The sequence below is a fragment of the Mytilus edulis genome, chromosome 10, assembly GCF_963676685.1.
Source record: "Mytilus edulis chromosome 10, xbMytEdul2.2, whole genome shotgun sequence".
In the NCBI taxonomy this organism is placed as follows: Eukaryota; Metazoa; Mollusca; class Bivalvia; order Mytilida; family Mytilidae; genus Mytilus; species Mytilus edulis.
The window spans coordinates 2,917,510-2,923,686 of record NC_092353.1 but is presented as its reverse complement, the minus strand read 5'-3'; positions in this window follow the sequence as shown (position 1 = coordinate 2,923,686).

Here is a 6,177-nt window from a genome sequence, read left to right as displayed (position 1 = left end):
TTATTTATGACAGAACTATGTTCCCTAAATGCTTAAAAGAAGCACAAATAATTAAATTTTATGTTCCTATCAATTAACTGTAAGCAGTTAATATGCTAACATGTCTTTTCAAAGAACAAAAATTTGAATACACCAAATCAATAATGGTATAGCTAAGACAATTGCAGAAGTAAACACTTCTTTAAGTGTGCGGTTGAAAACGCAATTCCTACATTCACTTGATTTTTTCCGACGTATTTACAAGTTATTTCAAACGATTTTACACAGGACCCTTTTGCATTGTCATTATCATTTACTTTACAAACAAGTTCAAGAAACTAGTCATCTATTAACTAATAATATTACTTTAAACTATGCTGCACATTGTTTTTGCAATCATGTTTTACTGAAATGGTTATAAGTTTGACTAACATACATTTATGTTTTTAGTTAATTTTTTGTACATAAATAAGGCCGTTTTATTTCTCTTAAGAATTGTTTTACATTGTCATTTCGAGGCCTTTTATAGCTGGCAATGCGGTATGAAATTTGCTCATTATTGACGGTCGTACGGTAACCTATAGTAGTTAATGTTTGTGTCATTTGGTCTCATGTGGAGAGTTGTCTCATTGGCAATCATACTACACCTTCATTTTAATATTTATCATAAACATATTCGAATTTGATCAATAAGTGTACATCATGCATTCCTTTTCTAGTTCCGCATAGAATAATTCCAAATATATGCTTGTAACATTTTGAAATAAACCATTAGATCTTGAGTGTCATTTATAACTGTATCTTATATAATTATGCTCCTACCAGAAGACTTATTTTTTAACTCTTTTAAAACATATGTAAATCTAACATTTACACTTAGTCCTACCATATACCTGATTTGACTTGGAATTGTGTGTTTCTTATATTTATGAAGAAGATATATAACATAATGGAGAAATTGGTTCTGTATTGTTGTTGACATTTTTCTCAAGTTATACCTATATAGCAGAACTTGTTCTTATAATGACGATTAACATGAACGAAATCACTTCTTATTTTCAGTACCATGATCTGTGGTAATGATAAAAAAATGAAGGAAAAAATCACTTCATGCATCTCAAGATACATGACCATCATCAATTGGTTGCCTGTTAGAGACAAAGTGTCATACAATACTTTGGTTACAGCGTTATACTACCTGAACTCGAAACTTGCGTCTGGCTAACACTTGAATACGCTTTGTGTTTTCTGATTTTTTTTCTTATTATTTTACATATACATCTGGAGTTGAATGAACTTGGTATTAGATCTACTGAAAAACATCCCTTTTTTATCAGACTTCTTATCGCTGTACATTATTAGTTACATAGTGTGGTAGTGACCTAATATGATATATACAGCGTCAGTAAATTCCATATGGGGTGAGAGCGAACCCTATATATATCATATTAGGTCACTAGCACACTATGTAACGAATTTATCTTACCGACTATCTTTATTTGTTGAATTTAGACTAAAGTTGTCTTAAGTGATATCATAACATATCTTCTTATTCAAGTTCTGTATTTAAAAAAAGTGTTCAAGTGTTCAATTTTAAGAACCTTCTTCAATTGGTCTGCACTAAAAAACTAATGTAATCTATAAATATCGATACCTACAACCTTTATATAACAATAATAAACAGAATTTTCAATACTTTTAAATAATAAAACAGTGTCTAAGTCGTAAATCCACTACTAACTGTGTATTGAAATAAGCCCCGCCTCCCTACTTACCTAATATGGAATGTACACGGTCTCCACGAGGTCGCTTTTAACCAATCATATTCCTAGAAATGTATAGGAGGTAAGATAAATAGTTTTCTGTATAGAGTTCTTGTATACTTTTTTATACATCGTTTTTACTTTAGATCATGATATCGTTATGTTGGTGTCCTTGACCTAAGGTTTTATACATGTTAATGATTTTAAATACAGGAAAAGTATTATTTATGGCGTTGTCAGTTTATTTTCAATCTATGAGTTTGACTGGCTCTTTGCTATTTTTCGCACATCTTTAACTTATGTTATCTTATCAAAATTGCATGTTACCCATTGAATCAATATGGATATATTGTTTTTTAATCGCCGTTCTAAGTTTTGTCACGGAGTTAAAACATAAAGATCGTGAGACAGCCGGACAGAGAATCTTTACATCATTTCACTAAAAAACGTATGGTAAATGAATTTGATGTAATATCAAACGTAAGTATGATGATTTATGCGTGTCCTTTTTTATACTCACCATTTAATGTAACGTTTATTGGAAATGTAGCAATTCTGTATTAAATCTAACCTGCTAGGAGACAACAAAGCTCAAATTTTCATAATTTTGGTTCTTTCATGAATGACGACACGATTCATTTGTAATTGCATGAAATTGTAACTTCTCTATATTTATTATGACTATTTAAGTTCCAAGTTTATACCCTAAAATCTGCAAAAACATTAATAAAGAAAAACGGAAACAAAAACATTTTGATGGGTTACGTCTGGAGTGCCATAAATATGAAAAAAGAGGTTTGCCTACATGAGTCTTTTGTAGACGAAACGTGCGTCTTGTGCAAAAACCAATTTTCATCCTAATATCTATGATGAGTTTATTAACATGCTTAAAAAAACAAATTTTCTGACATGAAACTAAAAACAAATCCAATACAGTTTGAAATATGTTTATATTTATCTTCAAAGACCATTAAATTGTCGAACTATTCATACTAACCTCATAATTTTCATTTCATCGTTTTTAAAAAAGCGGCGTCGAGAAAATATAAATCTATCAATCAATCAGTCGATCAATCAATCAATCAATCAATCAATCAATCAATCAATCAATCAACCTCATTACTGTGTTCACACTTTGTTTCAAATTTGCATAATTGTATCGCAATTTCGCGGGCATCTTTTAGTACAAAAATGTATTAATAAAAGAATGATCATAATACATTTTATCATGATAAACATAGACACTTTAAGATCCTACACAAATACACACACATGACGGAATGAAATGGCTTTGCGTCAATATAAGTTTTTATGTTAATGCTTTCACTTGCTGTTCGTTGATCAAAAATAGTCAACAGTAATTTTCGAATAACGATATTTCGGGTATCACGTTACACCTTAATCGCCGATCATGCGTCTAGTTAATGAAAATAAAATAATTCAATGCGATTCAATTTCAATTTTCAGATCCGATGGAAATTAGAAGACAACTAGAATATTTCAACTAGATTTGAATCACATGATTACACATGAGTTGGAGAAAGCCTTAAATGGTAGGATACACTTAACTTAATATTCAACCGAAAGCATTCACATGTAATTCGGATTATCGATGTTTATGAAAATAGGAGAACTTTAAGAGATACAAGGATAATGTGATTAAAATGATACAAGTCTTAAAAGCTGAAAGAGTATTGTAATGGTGAAAGAAGACTTGTTTATTTTAGTATTTTAGTGTACTAGTTTCACAGCATAATATGTAAATCATATGTAATGTATTACAATACATGTTTCTGTTGTTAATGTAATATAGAAGTTATTTGTTTTACCAAAAGTCATATGTATCATTTCAATTACAATATTTAACTACCTAATTTGTTTTCATTCTTAGTTAACACTTTATCATAAATAGAGGTTTTGTACGAATTCAAGACATTCTTTAACAGGAAAATGGTATGTGTAGATATAGTTAACCTTTCATCGCTTGAACTACATGCTGAACTCATTCAATCGTTTAAGATATGGTGTTTATATTTCTACTATAATTATGATTTTCGTAAATTGCATTTACATTCATGTATGTTATCTGAGAGATCTGGAACATGATGAGGTAATATCAAAATAAGAAGATGTAGTATAATTTTACACTTGCAAAAATTCTATGAACAAGTAGGGATTTCAATCAAGTTTATGAAACACTAAACTCGTCCTTAAAAGTATAACATAAGATAAAACTATTCCAATCATTTGGAACTGGCTTAATCACTATGAACTAGGTGCTACGCACAAAATCCTCAGTTTCATTATTTGCACAAATACGTTTAAAACTATTAAACAGTATAAGGTTGAGTGTTAAAACAGGTAAACACCACCCTCCACAATGTCAGAAGCATTGTCTGTAGTTATATGTTAATAGTGATGATTTTGTTCGTTTCATTTTGTTATGATCAAAGCTTGTTTTATTTTATAAACTATTCGTTTTGTTAAATATCAAACCATTTTGTATTGAACTCGATATTTACAGTTCGTCGCAAACTGTTGTTTGCCTTTTAACTATTCAACAAGATCCGTTTTGTTATAAATAAACTGATGCAAGAAAGTAATATATGAATGCTTTATAAGTATTTGCAACAGTCAAAATATCTGTTCTTGTTTTACTTTTTACAGTACCAAGTCAACCCGAACTAAAATTTGTGAATCGTACATCAGATACCATCAGTCTTGATATCGTTAATCCTGCTGGTCATGTAGATTACTATTGTTTATATCTCAAACGTCATCAAATACAATTTATTATTATATATACCAATAATGTCCAGAGATACAAAATTCGAAATCTCTTTAATGCAGAGGAATACAACGTGTATGCAGTTGCTGTGTCAAATGGTGCAGTAAGTTCTGCGTCGATAGCTTTACATATTTCCACAGGTATGACATTTGTTTTTTTACAATTCATTGCAAAGTTATCCAAGTATTTAGAATATCTGCATTTTTTTCTTTTTACAAATGTTATAAGAATGTATTTTATTTTGTCTAATTTTATTGAACACTTAAGAAATTGTAATGCAAGTCGAACGAGTTAGGTGCAACTACCATCAAAACAAAACTCATCTATACGATATGTTTATGTCTAATCTACCTTACGACATGAAATGTCTTATATTGTGGTTAACCATCTACGTCAGGGGGAAAACTGCTTACTACCGAACGTGACCTATTGTATGATATGACTGTTTTCTCGATTGTGAACTGTATTACTATACGACGTCTATCGTTATTTAATACAGCCAACATTCATATATTTAGTTTTTGTTATATTCCTGTTTGGTAATAGTTTGTGGTTTGAATTCCTTATTTTTGGTACCCACCATTATTATTTAAATGTCCTGTACCAAGTCAGGAATATGACATTTGTTATCAAATAGTCAAGTTCTATGTATGCTGGCGTTTGTTTTTGTTGCAGTTCAGTGTCTCTTTTGCTACGTTTTTCCCTCTTATAGTTGATGTATTTCCCTCGAGTTAAGTTTGCAACCCGTATTTGTGTTTCCTTAATCGATTTATCACTATTGAACACTGGTATACAACTGTTGCCTTTATTTAAAGAGAGGACACTGGTTTTAATACGGATCATAAAACTAAAGGTACCGTGTTTTATTCGTTGTATATGCTACTCTATAAGGTGGCAATGTTGTATTTACTGGGCCATGAGGGATAATGATAACCTTTTAGAATTTTCTCATTTTTCTAATACTGCCCAAAATTCTACATACACAGCAACTGGGGTACTCTCATTATAATATTCAGAAATTAATTTAAATATGTATCATGACTTTTTACTTTTTTTGCTATCTTTAAAAACCTAAGGCCACTAGTGCTTTCATATCTTTTATCATGCAGTGATTACCAAATTTTAAAATTCTCATAAATTAATGTTTACCTGTGTGTAAAATTATTTCATATTTTTCTACACCTGATTCATCCCTCAGTATTGGAAAGTATGTTCAGTTGATACTGAATTTTTTGTTCAATCACACTGTTCAGATACATTGTCTTGAGTACGATACATAAGAGAGCAACCTTAATTCCGGAATGCAAATACTACCGTGCTACTTAAAAGAATAATTTTGGAGATTTTATGTATTAACATAATTGTCTACCATTGCAATAAGAACTATCTTTTAAAAAATAGATCGTTAATCAAGCATTCAAATACTGTTGTCAGATTAACACTCAAGAAATAACAGAAACATTTGTGTTAAACATGACAGCTTTAAGAAAAATAGTCATACAATAAAAAAAAAATCAGCAATATTGAGCAATAACCATGTTATCCGTTCATTTGATGTGTTTGCGCGTTTGATTTTGCCATTTGATTAGGGACTTTCCGTTTTGAATTTTCCTCGGAGTTTAGTATTTTTGTTATTTTACTTTTTTC